Source organism: Bos grunniens, chromosome 27 (assembly GCF_055505025.1).
Source record: "Bos grunniens cultivar Pamir isolate PY7600 chromosome 27, Bosgru_T2T1.0, whole genome shotgun sequence".
Taxonomy (NCBI): domain Eukaryota; kingdom Metazoa; phylum Chordata; class Mammalia; order Artiodactyla; family Bovidae; genus Bos; species Bos grunniens.
In genome coordinates, this window is record NC_141191.1 from 41,305,828 (window position 1) to 41,326,459 (window position 20,632).

At 41.8% G+C, this 20,632-nt stretch overlaps 1 long non-coding RNA gene across 2 annotated transcripts in view; it reads right to left on the bottom strand.

The window, feature by feature from the left end:
• Positions 1 to 376: 376 nt before the first annotated feature.
• LOC147343868 (uncharacterized) overlaps positions 377 to 20,632 on the bottom strand; it is a 142,359-nt gene continuing 122,103 nt past the window's right edge. For both annotated transcript variants that reach the window (XR_015156262.1, XR_015156263.1), the window contains 2 exons: positions 3,374 to 3,471; positions 377 to 2,215 (listed from right to left, as the gene is read on the bottom strand). This is a non-coding gene — a long non-coding RNA (uncharacterized LOC147343868). The remainder of the gene's footprint in view (positions 2,216 to 3,373; positions 3,472 to 20,632) is intronic.

The following is a 20,632-nucleotide window of genomic DNA, read 5'->3' on the forward strand; positions in this document are numbered from 1 at the left end:
TGGTGACCCCTGTAGAGAAGGAATAGGGAAAATTCTCCTTTGTCAAAAGGAGTCATAGAGTTTTCTGGCTGGCTGGAACAACACAGAGGCGAAGGTGGTTGTAGGAGTCTATTTTGCAGGTGGAGATGAAGGACGAAGATTACAAAGGCTCCATCATCAGCAGTGAATTCTAGGCTGGCTACACTTCATGCTGCTTTTTTGGAAATGTTTTCCATTCTCCTCAATGCCCCATTATTAATCTCAGCTTGCCAGGGAGAATTTAATTCTTCCTCTATTTTGTATTTATTTTTAGTTGCAAGAAAAGACACTGCTTATCATATTAACTCTGACAGGAATATACATTTATACACCACACTGCAGTTTGTGTGTGTGTGTGTGTGCTCAGTCACTCAGTCATGTCCAATTCTTGGGAAGTTTATATATATTTATATTCACACTGCATATCCATGTATGTATGCAGAGGGTAAGCACTCTGATACTATGTTGGTAGAAACGTATCTTTCTTTTCTGTTAACAATTTCAGAAGAGATTCTAAGATCAATTAAAGATTCTGATTTGGCTCTTTAGACACTTATTAGAAAATGTCATTAGGAGTTCACTCAATTTGTTAAATACTTGCTTAAGATATGTGCTTCACTCTCCCAGGTTCCTGTAAATCTCTCAAGCCTCATCTCTTTATTAAATTAGGCACTCAGCCATGTCTAAAGTATTTTTACTGAGTTAACATTCAATGTATAACCTATGTTCTTAGAAGGTCACTAGAACAACCAGTTGTTTGAACAGTATTTGAACATCTTTTACAAATTAATGTCAAGGTATTACTGATTGTGTTACCCAGTATTCTTTATATTGGTATCCATAGTAAATCCATCATTACACTTAGCTTCAATGTTTATTTACAGATGAAAATTTTGCAGCACTTGGCCAGTTTTGTTTTTCATATTCATTTTCAATAAACCAATATGTGATTGTAAAACACATGTGCAAATAGGTTTACAAAAGACAGAAAGAAAAGGAAAGGGAAGGGAAAGGGAGAAAAGAGGCTATTAAGGACAAATTAAGAGAGTGTGCTTGTTACTAAAATATCCTTAACTGCTTGAAACTTAAGACAACACTGAAAGCTAGTTTATTTTCTAAATAAGGAGCAAAGGTGCAGGGTGCTGGGGGACATTAAAACAAGAATTTAGAGAGAGTTGTAGAGTCATAAAAAAATGTTAATTGGCAAGAAATACAATCTGCACACTATAAATTGATGAGGACCCAAAGAATGTTTAGCCCCCTCTCTAAAGAGATACTTAATTGGATTCAGAAAAAAATGAAACTCAGTAGAAACCTCTCTAATCCTGAAAAAAAATGGGGACAGGAGAGCTGCAAGGTGCCTGAGTTGAATATGGAATAATTTTTGGAGAAAAATTTTAGTGTAAATGAAGTTAGAAACAATTTTAGTTCTTTTTATGTTTTTCACTCTTTAATATTTTAAAATCAATGTATTATTTATTAACTATTATGTAAAGATACATTTTAAAATTATAAATATGATTAGATTTCATGCATAACTAGGTAAAACCTAAATCACTGAATTATCTTCAAAAATCGATATCACCTAAATTATTATTTACATTATAGTCACAGCTCGGAATTCTGTCACCATGGTCACTGGGTGGCATTCTTGGTTGAATTTAACAAACTAGGCCACATTAAGTTTCCAAAAATATGAATTATTAGCACTTGTGTAAATTTTAACTCAAAGCTCTAAATCAGGAATGATAAATGGATGATGATATGACCATGAAATCCAAGATAATGTCTATTTATTTCTCTAGTCATTTGAACTTACAGTCACACTGAGGTGACCACTGACAGGGTTAGAAGGAGCCTCCCGAATGTGCCGTACTTGCATGTGGGTTATTTTGAGCTAAAAGCAATCAAGACCTTGTGCGGTCAAGAGAAAAATATCAGTTCAGTTGCTCAGTCGTGTCCGACTCCTTGCGACCCCATGGACTGCAGCACGCCAGGCCTCCCTGTCCATCACCAACTCCTGGAGTTTACTCAAACTCAGGTCCATGGAGTCGGTGATGCCATCCAGCCATCTCCTCCTCTGTCGTCCCCTTCTCCTCACCTTCAGTCTTTCCCAGCATCAGGGGCTTTTCCAAGGAGTCAGTTTTTCACATCAGGTGGCCAAAGGATTGGAGTTTCAGCTTCAGCTTCCTCCTCCCTTAACGATACAGAAGAATTTAAATTGGGGGCTTTTCTGGGCCAATCCCCAGAAGAATTATGAGCAGAGGTAAGTTTTACCTGTATGGCAGGGCAAACATCTGATTACCCAGCCTCTGCTCTTCTTCTTGTCCCCTGAATTATGACCCCCGCCCCGTCACATCCCTTAGCTCAGGATGGCATATATATCTTATTTTACCTTTCTGTTTTTGAACCTCATGTGTGTGGGCTTGTGTACATGCAAAATTAAGCTTGTCTTTCTCCTGTTTTTCTGTCCTCTGTCAATATGATTATTAGATCAGTTGAGTAAGCTTTGAAGGTATAAGAAACACCTTTCTCCTCAACACTATCTTACCATAGGTGACTGTTAACCTCTGTTCTTGAGTTTTCTTAGGTTTACTCTTAATTATTATAAAGTGTAGGAACTGCCCCATGCAGAAAACAAATAAAAGAAATGCTTTATCTGATGTTTTCAGGGAAGTAACTGTATTCAGATTAGCATTCATAAGTGATGAATAATTCAGAAATAATCACCGTTTCCATTCATATTAATGCAAATTAGCCCCAAAGATTAATAAGCCCCATGGGTTCAGGATCCAAAAGAAATTGGTTACACATAAAATAAACTGCACTCTGAGAGTAGAGGCATATCAGTGATAATTAAAATTATGACCCAAAAGCAATAATATTGTTATTCTCTGGGTTCTTAATATTCACTTCCACAGGATATATCATAACTAGGATAAGCTAGGAAAATGTGGGAAGTCTAGTGAAAAAATCACACACTGGTTAAATTATGTTGTAGGACAATGGATTTTAAATTTTATTTGCAAATTTGTGTTTGCTTTCATGAACTAGAATCTCATAAATTCAACTTTATGAATGTGAAAGGCCTACTCCGATTAGCAAAAACACGTATACTTTAAAGATTTTTAAATGAGGACCCAAGTATATGTAGTAACTACAACCAGAATAACAATGAACTGTCTTTTAGAAGGCCAGAGGGAAACCTATTTTTAATGACTAGGAGAGAAGGATTTTCAATTAGCATATTCATTACTTGTATGTAAATTGATGATTCCAACAGCTGCTTAACGGTGTTAAAAAACAATTTGTTCTATTAAGCAGTTTAAACATTCTTCTTAAAAATCGTGTTTACCTGTTTGATTTGCTGAACAATGTCTTTCTTCCTTCGGAGCACTGGGCAAGGAAGGCTCAGATGGCTCATCAGTCTCCCATTTTCCCACTGGTGAGATCCTTGAACAAACAGGGAGACAGAGGCCACAGCTCAACATTAATATTTGGGTTACTTCCGGTGTTCTTTTGTTAAGGATTGCAACATTCTTTGGTTTGGGCAAGGAGATATTTTGCAGCAACAAAGGTGTTCTAGACAGCATCAGAACTTTTCTAGTCCTGAATCCTCTAGTGAGCTCAGAGGAAAACGGTGGAGACTTCAAGAGAAAGGACTTTTTTTCTTCAAGGACTATTTGTGAATAGTCAGCTGTGGCCTCCACCCAGGTCCTGATGATCTGCATTCCCAGGTGGCTCAGTGGGTAAAGAATCTGCCGGCAATGCAGGAGACCCAGGTTCAATTCCCAGGTTGGGAAGATCCCCTGGGGGAAGGCATGGCAACCCACTCCAGTATTCTTGCCTGGAGAATTCCATGGACAGAAGCAATTGAGCACACACACATGCAGATGGATGTGTGGATAATAAGGGGTGGAGAGCTGTCCCTGCTGGAGGATTCCAATCATGAGAGCCTTTCATTTCGTGCCTAAGAAGACATGAGACTCTTGAAGAGAAAGCCACCCTGTGGGCTGCTAGGATTTGCTCTGGGATCGCTCATCATCTCTCCGTTCCTCTCCCTGCAGGAAACCATGGCAAACCATCCCTTGCCAATTTCTGTTGGCCTGGAAGATGAATCAGTATTAGGTCAGGACAGGATTTAAATCCTCTAACCACCACCCACACCTCTGCCCTTCCCTCTGCTTGTCCAGTGATCTAGACCAGGGCTTTGCAAACTTCACTGTGTACAGGAAGCCGCCAGAGCACCATGTTAAAGCAGATTCTGGGACTTCTCTGGTGATCCAGTGGCTAAGACTCCAAGCTCCCTGTAGAGGTTCCCAGGTTTGATCCCTGGTCAGGGAAAATGGGCTTCCCTGGTGGCTCAGACGGTAAAGCATCTGCCTGTAATGTGGGAGACGCAGGTTCGATTCCTGGGTCAGGAAGATCCCCTGGAGAAGGAAATGGCAGTCCACTGCAGCACTCTTGCCTGGAAAATCCCATGGACGGAGGAGCCTGATAGGCTACAGTCCATGGGAAAGCAAAGAGTCAGACAGGACTGAGCGACTTCACTTTCACTTTCACTTTTAGGGAACTAGATCCCACATGCAGTAACTAAGAGTTTGCATCCCCCAACAATGACAGGGCAGAGCTAAATAAATAAATAGATTCTGAATCAAGAGGGCAGGGTGGGGCCTGGGATTCTGCATTTTCAACAAGTTCCCAAGTAAGGCTGCTGGTGGATGTGATCTCCGTGGGGTAGCAGTGAGCAGTGGCGTGAAGTGAGATCTTAATTCCCTGCCCAGGAATTGAACCTGGGTAGCCTGGATGGAAACCAGGAATCCTAGACACCAGACCAGCAAGGGCTAGAGACTAGGAAGTTATTTTCCCCTGGATATTTGTCCCCAGTGAAAAAAGCGCCTTTATCACAGAGGCAGAAACTGTAAATGCAGGTACAAAGTTTGTTATCAGAGACACAGCACAAGAACAAGAGGGAGAGCACACAGAGACAGAAGCAAGGCAGACGCACCCCCGGAGAGGAAGGGTGTGAACATCCCCCTGGTGAGGAGGAGCACGGTAAGGAGGCGGTTAAGTCGTTTATGTAGGGCAGTTCTTCTGGGTCTTTGTCTTCCTTCAGGCCAATTATCCGACTTCTTTTTTCACACGTGACCTGCACTGGAACACTCCCCTGGGTGCACATGTACCCCTAAGCCAAGATGGATCTTGAAATGAAGGCTTTGGGGAGGAGCAAGACTCATTATGGCCTGGTGTTATCCCTTGATTTTCACCCACAAGGAGCCTTTCTGTGCATGGTAGTGCCCCCCTTGTCCCAAAAGAGGTGGGAGCAGAGAGCCCTTAATCATTTACTCAAACAGAGTTTTGCCCATCTTTGTCCTTGCCGTGACTCTTACCTTGACAATTGCCACGACTATCATCTTAAGTGTTTACAAGAGAAACACTGGCTATTTACCCTGTTTCTGTTGTCACTAACATTTTGGAGGGCAAACGGGAGACCGATTGTAAATGCCTTAACTGGAGCCCACCTATCTCTTGTCTCAAGTAATGCTAACAGCTGGAAGTATCCAACCTGAAGCCTACTTCTTCATGCCCCATGAGATACAATCAGGAGGCCAGTTGTAAATGTTTAAACTAGAGCTCTATCTCTTACATCAAGTGAGTCACATTTGAGTAGCAAAGGCCTAGAACTGAGTCACAAGCATCTGGTTTTACCCTTGGGTAAAATATAATAATAATAATGTGCTGTGCTGAGTCATTCAGTTGTGTCCGACTCTACGTGACTCTATGGGCTGTAGCCCGCCAGGCTCTTCTGTCCATGGGATTCTCCAGGCAAGAATACTGGAGTGGGTTGCCATGCCCTCCTCCAGGGGATCTTCCCAATGCAGGGATGGAACTCAGGTCTCCCGCATTGCAGGTGGATTCTTTACCATCTGAGCCACTGGGGAAGCTCATGAATACTAGAGTGGGTATCCTATCCCTTCTCAGGGGATCTTTCCGACCCAAGAATTGAACTGGGGTCTCCTGCATTGCAAGCAGATTCTTTACCATCTGAGCCACCAGGGAAGCCCAAGAGTACTGGAGTGGGTAGCTTATAATAGTAGTTGTAAAAATAGCAGCTAACATATATACTACGTGCATACCTATTACTTGTTTTATTTTCTCCATGAATGTGCAAATTGATGTAAAGAGAGATTAATATCATATTCAACACCACACAGCTAAGGACAGACTAGGGTATGAACTCAAACAGTCCTGCCCCAGACCTGCTATACCTTAAGGTCCAGCCCCACTACAGAGAGGTCCACGCCCCGTGTCTAATCCCACCGCCCTGGAGATTTCATCCTGCATCTGTTTCATCCCAACTGTGAGAACTTCTCATTTCTCTTTCAGCCTTTGGGCTTCAACTTTCCTACAGAATTTCTTATTCCTTTGTACTTAGGGCCCCAGCATCTCCTAGATCTCTGGTAAAACGTATCTCTTTGGGCTTCCAGACCCACTGCACCAAATACTCCAAAGAGATGAGAAAATAAGCAGGGAGGAAAGAGTTCAGGCTTACTTCAGCTTACACTGAGACATTTGATCAGCTTTTACCATCTTTGAACCTGTATTCTCAGCAGCACCAATCAGAGGCTCGCATTACAGAAGTGCAACCAACAACCGTGCTCTTTCTACCCAAAGCCTTATTCGCTCACTCAGCCCACAAAGTCTGAGATTTAGATTCCAACATTATCCTATTGCTGGTAGCCTTTTAGTGGCTTTGACGGTGGTGATGGCTCAAGAGGAGACATTAGCAGGATGACAGTGACACCTATTCTATGCTAATAAAGAAAGAGCCACCATACCACTCAGGTTAGCACTCTGACTTAGGAAAGATACAACATGATACAAGTAGATAGCTCTGGCTGAGTCACCGAGGCTTGGAAAATGCATTTACCCCATATTCATAGCTACGGTCAGACTGAGGAGGCCAACACCCACGTGTAGATGCTGATTGTAGAATGTAGACTGAGATGATAACAGAAGCAGGGTCACCTTGAGAGACTGTATACTTAAAATTCAGAAAACAGAGTTAAGGAGTCATAGCCTTCCTTTATAAGATACTCTACAATCATGAGTCCTCCCTTGATGGTAAGGGAAAATACCTGGGGAAAGATGCCCCAAGTACTGGCATGTTTACAATAGAGGTCACAAGAATCCTTTCTTTGGAAGACAGAAGGCATCTCTCATTTTAGTATAAAAATAGTCAGCAAGAATATTCTCTGCGTAATCTTCCTACAGGCCCCTTTCCCGTGTCATGATCCTCATGGACTGTGTTCGCTGTTCTCCACCTGTTTTTGGCATCTTCAATCTATCAGCACATTATTCTCCATGCTGAGGGAAATGAATTTGCAAACCTAAACTAGACCATACTTTTCCACTGCTGTTCAGAAAATGATGTTATATCACACACCCAAAGACTCAGAGCTCAGTTAGAATTTTCTATTACCCCTGAAATATTCCAAAGACTCAAAGTGTTTTGTTTTGTTTTGTTTTAAGAATCCCAGGTCTAATGTTGTGTTTTTGATGATATCCTGAGTGTGGGAACAACAGAAAATGAACTGAAGGGCTTTAAACATCTCACACTATCTTCAACTGTCTCAGAAAGAAGAAAGAGTAAGAGACGGGGTTGGGGGTGGGGATGGGGCAGAGTGTGAATCAGATCACCAGAGCTATTTCTTAGACAATACTGCTGATATGGGACAATCCTTCCAACATATGTGCAACTTGTTCCTTAATTCAGTATTTCCTGAGGGCATTCTACCTGCAAGACACTGAACGAGATGCAAAGGACACTGGAATGAACAAGACAGACGTGATCCTTGCCCTCAGGAAACACTCAGAATAATGACCATGTGATCTATCTTCAATGCACTATGAAATCAACTACTTTTTTTATCTCTTTATTTTTGACTGAAGTATAATCACTTTACAGAATTTTGCAGTTTTATGTCAAACCTCAACATGAATCAGCCATAGGTGTACATGTATCCACTCCCTTTTGAACCTCCCTCCGTCTCCCTCGCCATCCCACCCCTCTAGGTTGATACAGAGCCCCTGTTCGTGTTTCCTCAGCCATACAGCAAATTCCCGTTGGCTATCTATTTTACATACGGTAGTGTGAGTTTCCATGTTATGCTTTCCGTACATCTCACCCTCTCCTCCCCTCTCCCCATGTCTTTAAGCCTGTTCTTTATGTCTGTTTCTCCATTGTTGCCCTGTAAATAAACTCTTCAGTACCATTTTTCTAGATTCCGTATATATGTGTTAGAATATGGTATTTATCTTTCTCTTTCTGACTCACTTCACTCTGTATAATAGGTTCTAGGTTCATCCACCTCATTAGAACTGACTCCGATGTGTTTCTCTTTATGGCTGAGTAATATTCCATGTGTATATGTACCACAACTTCTTTATCCATTCATCTGTCGATGGACATCTAAGTTGCTTCCATGTTCTAGCTGTTGTAAATAGTGCTGCAATGAACAATGGGATACATGCATCTCTTTCAATTTTGGTTTCCTCAGGGTATATGCCTAGGAGTGGGATTGCTGGGTCATATGGTGGTTTTATTCCTAGTTTTCTAAGGATTCTTCATACTGTCTTCCATAGTGGCTGTATCAATGTATATTCCCACCAACAGTGCAAGAGCTTTCCTTTTCTCCACACCCTCTCCAGCATTCAGTTTGTAGACTTTTTGATGAGGGCCATTCTGATTGGTGTGAGGTGATATCTCATTGTAGTTTTGATTTGCATTTCTCTAATAATGAGCGATGTTGAGCTTCTTTCCATGTGTTTGTTAGCCATCTGTATGTCTTCTTTGGAGAAATGTCTGTTTAGGTCTTTTCCCCACTGTTGGATTGGGTTGTTTGTTTTTCTGGCATCGAGTTGTATGAGTTGCTTATATATTTTGGAAATTAATCCTTTGTCCGTTGTTTCACTTGCTATTATTTTCTCCCATTCTGAGGGCTGTCTTTTCATCTTGCTTATAGTTTCCTTTGCTGTGCAAAAACTTTTTAGTTTAATCAGTTTCCACTTGTTTACTTTTGTTTTTATTTCCATTAATCTAGGAGGTGGGTCATAGACGATCTTGCTTTGATTTCTGTCATCGTGTGTTCTGCCTATGATTTCCTCTAAGAGTTTTATACTTTCTGGTCTTACATTTAGGTCTTTAATCCACTTTGAGTTTATCTTTGTGTATGGCATTAGGAGGTGTTCTAATTTCATTCTTTTTATGTAGCCATCCAGTTTTCCCAGCACCATTTATTGAAGAGGCTGTCTTTGCCCCATTGTATATTCTTGCCTCCTTTGTCAAAAATAAGGGACCCATAGGTGCATGGGTTTATTTCTGGGTTTTATGTCTTGTTCCATTGGTCTGTATTTCTGCTTTTGTGCCAGTACCATACTGTCTTGATGACTGTACCCTTATAGTATAATCTTTATTTTGCTCTTCTGAAGTTATTTCCAACATTTTATTTTCCAGCTCACTGATTCATTCTTCTGCTTCAGATATTCTGCTATTGATTCCTTCTAGAGTATTTTTAATTTCAGTAATTGTTTTGTTTATGTTTATTCTTTAATTCTTCTAGGTCTTTTTAAATTGATTCTTGCATTTTCTCCATTTTGTTTTCAAGGTTTTTGATCATCTTTACTATCATTATTCTGAATTCTTTTTTGGGTAGTTTGGCTATTTCCTCTTCATTTACTTGGACTTCTGTGTTTCTAGTTTTTTCCTTCATTTGTGCAGCATTTTTCTGCCTTTTCATTATTTTTTAAAAATTATTGTGTTTGGGGTCTCCTTTTGCCAGGCTTCAAGGAAAGTTGAATTCTTTCCTTGAAGAAGGTTGAATTCTTTCTTCCTTTTGGTTTCTGCCCTCATAATGTTGGTCCAGTGGTTTGTGTGAGCTTCCTATAGGGTGAGATTTGTGCTGAGTTTTTGTTTGTTTGTTTTTCCTCTGATGGGCAAGGCTGAGTGAGGTGGTAATCTTGTCTGCTGATGATTTGGTCTGTATTTTTATTTTGTTTGTTGTTTAGATGATGTTGTGCTGCACACAGTGCTACTGGAGATTGGGTGATGCCGGGTCTTGTGTTCCAGTGGTTTCCTTTGTGTGAGTTCTCACTATTTGACGCTCCCTATGGTGGCTCAGACGGTAAAGCGTCTGCCTGCAATTCGGGAGATCCTGGTTCAATTCCTGGGTTGGGAAGATCCCCTGGAGAAGGAAATGGCAATCCACTCCAGCACTCTTGCCTGGAAAATCCCATAGATGGAGGAGCCTGATAGGCTACAGTCCATGGGGTCTCAAAGAGTCGGACACAACTGAGCGACTTCACTTTCACTTTCTATGGTTAGTTCACTGGTAGTCTCAGGTCTTGGAGTCAGTGCTCCCATTCCAAAGGCTCAGGGCTTGATCTCTTTCTTCCTGCATGCAAGGACTCAGGAACCTGCTGGAGTCATCCTTACGGCTGTTCTGCTGGCTGCTCTGTTAGCTGCAAGTCCTGTTTCAGCTCAGAAATGCTTTAGTTAATATGTCCAATGGCTGTTCTCATAAGAAAGCAGCTTCTCTGGACTTTCCTTCAACATATGTCTGGCCCAGTATTAGATGCCCCAGATACAGAACTGAACAAGAGAGAATGAGAGAGGAGTGAATGAGTACTTTGCCCTCCCGAAGTTTGTCTCCAGTTGCATGCATATTAAGTAATGTGTGTAATTTCCTTGCCTCAATTCTCTCATCTGTGGAGGGAAAAGATACAGGCACTGTGGCCTGTTCACCATGCTCCCAGGAAAGTGCTCTGCCTCCTCCACCTTGTGAGGGCCTGACGTGGACACGTGTGCCTGAAATCAACTATTTTTTAATGCTACTTTAATCTTCCTAGGCTTTTTACTTTCTATCATTCTTTTCTTTTATGAAGGACCTCTTCTATAAATCCTTACAAGAGTAGAAAATAGTAAGTATTACATTTGCAGTAGGGTATAACTATTAAAAACTATCCCATCTTGGGCAATTAGTGGGGAAAGAGTCTGGGAGCACTTGAGGTTGGTGAGGCAGAGTTAGAATAGCAAGTTGAACATAGAAGATGGACCAATATGAGGTGCTTAAAAGCACTTAACAACAACAACAATAATAAAGGCTATTTTAGCACTTTACACACAGTATCTATCTTTAACTTCCATGACAACTCCTTGTGAAAGTATAGTTATTAAAATCACTTTCAAGTGCTACAAAACGATGCTCTGAGAGGGTAAATAATTTGCCCAAGATAGTAAAACAAAAGCCACTGCTGAGACCAAACCCAAGTGCTCTAGACAAATGATCAAATACCATGATATGCTGACCTATCAAATTTTGGCATATGTGAGAGAAAAGGAGAATATGGGACAAAGTCACCTATAATCAATAAAAAGAAGATGCCAAGTTGAAGTGTAGTTGAGAATAAAACATCAGATACTTAAAGTTAACCCAAAATTGTAAAGATGAAGGATGGAGAAAGAGGTGAGGTGAACAGCAAACCAAGGGTCCAGGCACATGTTCTTGAGTGAACATCCTCTGATGGGGTCCCCGCAGAAGATGGATGGTGTCAACCTGAGCATGAATCTCAAATCATCGCCAGGGCTGAACATTCCTGCCCCATGTCTGAAAGATCCTTTCTCACCACTGCTGTTTCACCTTGAGATACTGCCACTGAGCAAAGTCTGTCAGCACTGAAGTAGCCACCACTTCCTCTAGAGAAGTGCCACTTACCAAATGCAGTGGGCACCAGGGAACTTTTCCATTATGGTGAAAGTTGAGGAGGCGCCCTGACAAATTTGACCACTGTCCTTTCCATGTCTACCAATAATCAGTTCAGTTTAGTCACTCAGTTGTGTCCGACTCTTTGTAACCCATGAATCACAGCACACCAGGCCTCCCTGTCCATCACCAACTCCCAGAGTTCACCCAGACTCACGTCCATCGAGTCAGTGATGCCATCCAGCCATCTCATCCTCTGTCGTCCCCTTCTCCTCCTACCCCCAATCCCTCCCAGCATCAGGGTCTTTTCCAATGAGTCAATTCTTCACATGAGGTGGCCAAAGTACTGGAGTTTCAGCTTTAGCATCATTCCTTCCAAAGAAATCCCAGGGCTGATTTCCTTCAGAATGGACTGGTTGGATCTCCTTGCAGTCCAAGGGACTCTCAAGAGTCTTCTCCAACACCACAGTTCAAAAGCATCAATTCTTCGGCGCTCAGCCTTCTTCACAGTCCAACTCTCACATCCATACATGACCACAGGAAAAACCATAGCCTTGACTAAACGAACCTTTGTTGGCAAAGTAATGTCTCTGCTTTTGAATATGCTATCTAGGTTGGTCATAACTTTCCTTCCAAGGAGTAAGCGTCTTTTAATTTCATGGCTGCAGTCACCATCTGCAGTGATTTTGGAGCCCAAAAAAATAAAGTCTGACACTGTTTCCACTGTTTCCCTATCTATTTCCCATGAAGTGATGGGACTGGATGCCATGATCTTTGTTTTCTGAATGTTGAACTTTAAGCCAACTTTTTCACTCTCCACTTTCACTCTCTTCAAGAGGCTTCTGAGTTCCTCTTCACTTTCTGCCATAAGGGTGGTGTCATCTGCATATCTGAGGTTATTGATATTTCTCCCGGCAATCTTGATCCCAGCCTGTGTTTCTTCCAGTCCAGCGTTTCTCATGATGTACTCTGCATATAAGTTAAATAAACAGGGTGACAATATACACTCTTGACATACTCCTTTTCCTATTTGGAACCAGTCTGTTGTTCCATGTCCAGTTCTAACTGTTGCTTCCTGACCTGCATACACATTTCTCAAGAGGCAGATCAGGTGGTCTGGTATTCCCATCTCTTTCAGAATTTTCCACAGTTTACTGTGATCCACACAGTCAAAGGGTTTGGCATAGTCAATAAAGCAGAAATAGATGTTTTTCTGGAACTCTCTTCCTTTTTCCATGATCCAGCAGATGTTGGCAATTTGATCTCTGGTTCCTCTGCCTTTTCTAAAACCAGCTTGAACATCAGGAAGTTCATGGTTCACGTATTGCTGAAGCCTGGCTTGGACAATTTTGAGCATTACTTTACTAGCGTGTGAGATGAGTGCAATTGTGTGATAGTTTGAGCATTCTTTGGCATTGCCTTTCTTTGGGATTGGAATGAAAACTGACCTTTTCCAGTCCTTTGGCCACTGCTTAGTTTTCCAAATTTGCTGGCATGTTGAGTGCAGCACTTTCACAGCATCATCTTTCAGGAGTTGAAATAGCTCCACTGGAATTCCATCACCTCCACTAGCTTTGTTCGTAGTGATGCTTTCTAAGGCCCACTTGACTTCACATTCTACCAATAATAAGTCTGTAATAATAACTTGGGGGACAGAGTTCCTCCCCCTTAAATATCACAGCATTCGCAGCCTGAGGACTTCCCCCAGTGCTTTGGATAGTGCACTTCTCCAAGGAACACGGAAGAGAAACGTAACCCCAAATCAGGCAGGAAACTTTCTCTAGCAATTTTTAATTTTTTTACTATTATTTTTTAATGGAAGTGCAGTTGATTTACAATATTGTGTTAATTACTGGTGTACAGAAAAGTGATTCAGTTATACATATTATATATATACACACACACATATAGATACATACACATATATATACACACACGCATATATATACATAATTATTTTAAATATTCTTTTCCATTATGGTTTATCATAGGATATTGGATATCATTCTGTGCTATACAGTAGGACCTTGTTTATCCATCCTATATATAAAAGCTTACATCTGCTAACCCCAACCTCATATTCCATCCTTCCCCCCAAAACCCTCTCACTTAATTTTTTGTTGAGCAAATTCTGTAAATAACTGTTTGAGATCTCAGCTAGGCCTTAAATAAAGTGTGGAAAGGGTGACAAATAGTGAAATTTACTGAGAAATTCAAGAAAATTTATAAGGCGTCAACATGTTTTCTTTCTATAAGGAAGCCTTGCATAGAAAAATCGCATTATTCCAGAAAACATTATCTTAGGCATATTAAATGCCACATATCCAGAAAGAGACCACACAAAAATATTAACAGATAACAGGTTTTCTGCTTATAAATTTAGCCATCCCAGACCTCTCTGACTCCAAACCCCTCACTTTTAGCTTTTTTATTAGACTGAAGAGTCTAAGCCGGCAAAGTGAGAACTTTAGACTTTATTCTATTGAGATGGGTGAGTGAGCAGAGTGTTTTAAAGGAAAGAGGGAAATGACTGAGCTGATTTTACGTAATAGAGTAGTTTGGAACTTGGGGAGATTATTAGAGAGGAGAAGAGACTGGAGACAGGATTTGGAGTTAATGTAAAGAGGCAATGCTGACTTTTAGTCTAAATTTTCCCACCAGCTTGAACTCAGCTCAAGTCCTTTCCTATGCAGCCTCCTTAAAGCTCTTTTTATCAGTTTCAACCCGCTTCTGACTGGCCTCAGGAAGCTATCAAAGTTCCCCCATGCACTAAGGTACCGATCTTTGCTTCTGTTTCTCTGTGTGTCTTGCCTTAGGGCAAAGGGTGTTCTAGTCACTATTGCTCTGTACCAAACCACCCTACATTTATTACTCCTCAGGATTCTGTGGTCAAGAATGTGAGTGAGGCTTGGCTATGCTCTTCTGCTCCTGGGAGTGTTGATTGGGTTCACTCAGTGGTACTCAGAGGGTAGCTACGCTGGTCTGGAGAACCTAAGATGGTTTCAAATATACACCTGTGTGCCTTGGCAGGCACAGCCAGTGGTCTGGGCTTGGCTAGAACTGTTGACAGGAGCATCCTACACAGCCTCTCAACACAGTGTCTCCGGGTAGTCAGGACTTGAACCTTTGTAGCTGACTTTGTCTCAAGATGATGCTGAAAACTCAGCCTCTGCACACCAGTGCGAAATCGAATCTTAGAGACAGAGTTTTGGGAAAAGTAGAAAAGAATAGCTTTATTGCTTTGCCAACCAAAGGGGAACATGGTGGGCTTGTGCGTCAAAAACTGTGTCTCAACCAAGTGAGGAGTTGGTGAGGAGTCTATGGCAATGGTTCAAGGGTGGGGTTGCTAATAAGATGAGGGTGTGTGCAGAGCCTGCTGTCCTTTACTGTGGTCTCAGCTGGTCTTCTCATTGTGGGTGTTAGTCCTGCAGAAGAGCTCAGAGGTATTGTTATGTGTGTCCCCTGAGGGAGCAACCAGGACCATCTCCCAAGGCTGCATTATTGTTTCTTGGCTGCTCTTCCCTTGACTCTGCATCCCCTCCCTTCTCTGATCTGAAATTGTTTGAAAGTCTTCTGTGCCCTGAAGTCCCACATGGTCTTGCATGGTTTCAAAGAGAACCAGGCTGAAGCAACATGGTTTGGGGGCCTTTTCTGATCCAGCCTTGGAAGTCCCTCAGAGCCACATCTGTCCTACACGCCTGTCCTACACGCCTGTCCTACTCTAGTGGTGACACAAGAGTCCTAGGCCAGATTCCAGAGGACAGGAACCGGGCTCCCCCTCTAAGTGAGAAAGTTGCAAGGTCACACTGCAGATGAGCTCCTGAGGTGAACTTTGGACGTCTTTGGACAATACCCTCTGCCATAGGAGCACAGAGTTGAAGTCAGGTAGGACTGAGTTCAAATTTTCCTTCCTAATTGTGCAACTCCTGGAAAGTTACATAATCTCACAGAGTTTATTTCCTGTAAATGAAATAAGATTAACAACAACAACAAAAAACCTTGTTACCTTTTATGGTCTGTTGATAAAATTAAATAAGAAGATATACACCAAGCAGTCCAACTGTAGTCAGTGCTCAGATGAGCATATTTTTCTCTTACCCCTCTCTAGAAACCAGGAGAGTGAAACTGAGCAGGATCCTGTGGGGTTCCTGGGCATGGAAGCCTTCCTGTCCCCCATTTCTAGTTTGTAAGGAATAGACTGCAGCCTCCTTAACATTCCCTGAGTCCCAGAGGGCAGGTTCAAACATTTGCTGATGAGGGAAGCAGGGAGAGGCAGAGGCAGGGGAGAGCAGCCAGGAAGCGCCAGCGCAGCCTCGGGCAGGTCCGGGCTCCCCCGCGAGGGATGCACAGACCTTTGAGCTCTTCTGCAGAACTGAAAACCCCAACAAACGGAAGGTGTTGGCATTCTTTGTTCCAGAGAAGGTCACAGAATGATAAACAGAGAAGCTCATCGAGAGACCACCTGAAGCCAAATTAAAGGAGTACAGGCCATGCACACACCCTGATCCTTAACAGCAACTCCACCCTTGAACTATTGCTGTAAAGCCACTCACCAAATCCTCCCAGGTTGGGACACACAGTTTTTGGGGTACAGGCCCACTATGTCCCCTTTTGCCTGGCAAAGCAATAAAGCTATCCTTCTCTACTTCACCCAAAACTCTGTAACCAAGATTAAATTCAGCACTGGTTCACAGAGGCTGAGTTTTTAGCATCAGTACTACAAGCCACAATGATCCTTATAAGACAGAGTCTCCACTGCTTTCTCACATCTACTGCTGCCTGATAGCTGACTCATTTCTACCCCCTTCTCTTTTTGATCTCACCGTTTTCTCCACATCTTTTCAGTACCTCATCACCCAAGATGCTGACAGATGGATTATTCACTACAAATAAGCCAAAGCAAACACATCCGTTTTCTGAGACTACTGCCAGTGATCTTGCACAGACAGAAAAAGTAATATTCAAAAGCTTATGCAGAACGAAGGATCTGTTTATCCCTCGACAGAGCAAAATTTCAGACCAGTTCCTAACCCTTCACAAATTCTAAATAGATAAGTGTATATTCGTGCACATAACGATATTTGCTTTCCAGTATGCGGCAAAAGGACAAATTCCACTTTTCATACTGAATGTAATTATAGTATAAGTGTTTATGTAAATTTCAAATCCAGCCTTAAAAAGCATTGACAGCAAATAAGAGCGGGTTTATAAATCTTCTGTAACAGCACCATGCTCATACATTTCCATTGTATATTGACTAAGCGCTGCTTTTATCCTTTTTTCATCCTTCCTTCCTTCCTTTCATTCTTCTTGCCTGTGACAATACGCCTCACTGTCAGTGATATGTTTATATTCAGTCATTGTTTGGAACACATAAAATTGTGATGATATACAAAATATAGGCCAGCCCAACATGGGACAATCCCAGCTTAGCTGAATACATAAAGCAGGGAACAGTGCTCAGAGCAGGTCTCCTGTGGCCTGGTCCCCTAACTGTCCAGCCAGATGGTAGAACCTGAGTGAAGTGGAGATCAGCAGAGCTGTTTTCTTGCTGTCACTCATGTTGTTGCTCAGTCGTTAAGTCATGCCTGACTTTTTGCAGCCCATGGATTGTAGCACACCAGGGTCCTCTGCCATCCCCCATCTCTCGAAGTTTGCTGAAATTCATGTCCACTGAGATAGTAATGCTATCTAACCATCTCATCGTCTGCTGTCCCCTTCTCCTTTTACCTTCAATCTTTCCCAGCATCAAGACCTTTTCCAATGAGTTGGCTCTTCACATTAGGTGACCATAGTATTGGGGCCTCAGCATCAGTCCTTCCAATGAATATTTAGGGCTGATTTCCTTTAGGATTTACTGATTTGATTTCCTTGCAGTCCAAGAGAATCTCAGGAGTCATCTCCAGAGTACCAGAGTTCAAAAGCATCACTTCTTCAGCGCTCAGCCTTCTTTGTGGTCCAACTCTCACATCCATACATGACTACTGGAGAAACCACAGCTTTGACTATACGAATCTTTGTTTGCAAAGTGATGTCTCCACTTTTTTATTATATTGCCTGGGTGTGTCATAGCTTTCCTTCCCAGGAGCAAGTGTCTTTGAATTTCAAGACTGCAGTCAGTGTCTGCAGTGATTCTGAAGCCCAAGGAAAGAAAATCTGTCACTGCTGCCGCTTTTTCATATTCTATTTGCCATGAAGTGATGGGACTGGATGCTGTGATCTTAGTTTTTTGAATGTGGAGTTTTAAGCCAGCTTTTTCACTCTCCTCTTTCACCCTCATCAAGAAGCTCTTAGATTCTCTTCACTTTCTGCCATTAGAGTGGTATCATCTGCATATCTGAGGTTGCTGATATTTCTCACAGCAATCTTGATTTCAGTTTGTGATTCATTCAGCCTGGCATTTTGCATGAGGTTCTCTGCATATAAGTTAAATAAGCAGGGTGACAATACATAGCCTTGATGCACTCTTTCCCCAATTTTGAACCAGTAAATTGTTCCATGTCCAGTTCTAACTGTTGCTTCTTGATCCACAAACAGCTTTCTTAGGAGACAGGTAAGGTAGTCTGGTACTTCTTTCTCTTTTAGAATTTTCCACAGTTTGTTGTGATTAACATACTCAAAGGCTTTATTGTAGTCAATGAAGCAGAAGTAGATGTTTTTCTGGAACCAATAAATGTTGCCAATTTGATCTCTGGTGACGTTGCCTTTTTAAATGCAACGTGTACATCTGGAAGTTCTTGGTTCATGTACTGCTGAAGCCTGCCTTGAAGGGTTCTGAGCATAAACGTGCTAGCGTGTGAACTGAGCACAATCGTACAGTACCTTGAACATTCTTTACCATTGCCCTTCTTTGGGACTAAAATTAAAACTGCCCTTTTCCAATCCTGTGACCCACTGCTGAGTTTTCCAAATTTGCTGACGTATTGAGTGCAACCCTTTTATAGCATCATCTTTTAGGACTTGAAATAGTTCGGCTGGAATTCCATCACCTCCACTAGTTTTGTTCATAGTAATGGTTTCTAACGCCCATTTGACGTCATACTCCAGGATGTCCGGCTCTAGGTGAGTGACCACATCATCGTGGTTATTGGGGTCATTAAGATCTTTCTTTTTTATTCTTCCAATTTTATTTTATTTTTAAACTTTACATAATTGTATTAGTTTTGCCAAATATCAAAATGAATCCACCACAGGTATACATGTGTTCCCCATCCCGAACCCTCCTCCCTCCTCCCTCCCCTAAGATCTTTCTTTTACAGTTTTTCTGTGTATTCTTGCCACCCCTTCTTAATCTCTTCTGCTTCTCTTAGGTCCTTGCCATATCTGTCCTTTATTGCACCCGTCCTCGCATGAAAGTTTCCTTAATATCTTCAATTTTCTTGAAGAGCTCTCTAGTCTTTCCCATCCTATTGTTTCCCTCTACTTCTCTGCACTGTTCATTTAAGAAGGCCTTCTTATCTCTCCTTCCTGTTCTCTGGAACTCTGCATTCTATTGAGTATATCTTTCCCTTTCTCCCTTGCTTTTTGCTTCTACTTTCCTCAGTTATATGTAAAGCCTCCTCAGACAACCACTTTGTCTTCTTGCATTTCTTTTTTCTTGGGGATGATTTTGGTCACTGCCTTTTTTACAATGTCACAAATTTTCGTCCATAGTTCTTCAGGCACTCTGTCTATCAGATCTAATCCCTTGAATCTTATTTATCACCCCCACTGTGTAGTCATAAAGAATTTGATTTAAGTTATACCTGAAAGGCCTAGTGGTTTTCCCTACTTCCATTTAAACCTGAATTTTGCAATAAGGAGCTAATGATCTGAACCAGTCATTCCAGGTCTTATTTTTGCTGTACAAAGCCTCTCCATTTTTGGCTGCAAAGAACATAATCAATTTGACTTTGGTATTGACCATCTGGTAATGTCCATGTGTAGAGTCATCTCTTGGGTTGTTGGGAAAGGATGCTTGCTATGACCAGCGTGTTCTCTGACAAAACTTTGTTAGCCTTTGCCCTGCTTCATTTTGTACTCCAAGGCCAAACTTGCCTGTTCTTCTGGGTATCTCTCCCTACATTTGCATTCCAATATCCTATGAAGAAAAGGATATCTTTTTTTGGTGTTAATTCTAGAAGGTCTTGTAGATCTTCATAGAACTGGTCAACTTCAGTTTCTTCGGCCTCAGTGGTAGGGGCATAGACTTGGATTTCTGTGATGTTGAATGGTTTGCCTTGGGCATGAACTGAGACCATTCTGTCGTTTTTGAGATTGTACCCAAGTACTACATTTCAGACTCTTTGTTGACTCTGAGGGATACTCCTTTTTTTCAAAGGGATTCTTGCTCACAGTAGTAGATATAATAGTCATCTGAATTAAATTAGCCCATTCCTGTCCATTTCAGTTCACTGATTCATAAGATATCGATGTTCAATCTTGCCATCTCCTGCTTGCTCGCATCCAATTTACCTTGATTCATGGACCTAACCTTCCACGTTCCGATGTGATATTGTTCTTTACAGAACCGACTTTTCTTTCACCACTAGACACATCAGCAACTGAGTGTCATTTCTGCTTTAGCCTAGTCACTCTATTCTTTCTGGAGCTATTAGTAATTGCTCTGCTCTTCTGTAGTAGCATATCGGATACCTTCCAACCTGGGGAGCTCATCTTCCGGTGTCATATCATTTTGCATTTTCATACTATTCGTAAGACTTTCAAGGCAAGGATACTGGAGCGGGTTGCCATTTCCTCCTCCCATGGACCATGTTTTCTCAGAACTCTTCACTATGACTTGTCCATCTTGGTGGGAGGCGGGGGGACTGCATGGCATGGCTCATGACTTTATCGAGTTTTGCAAGCCTCTT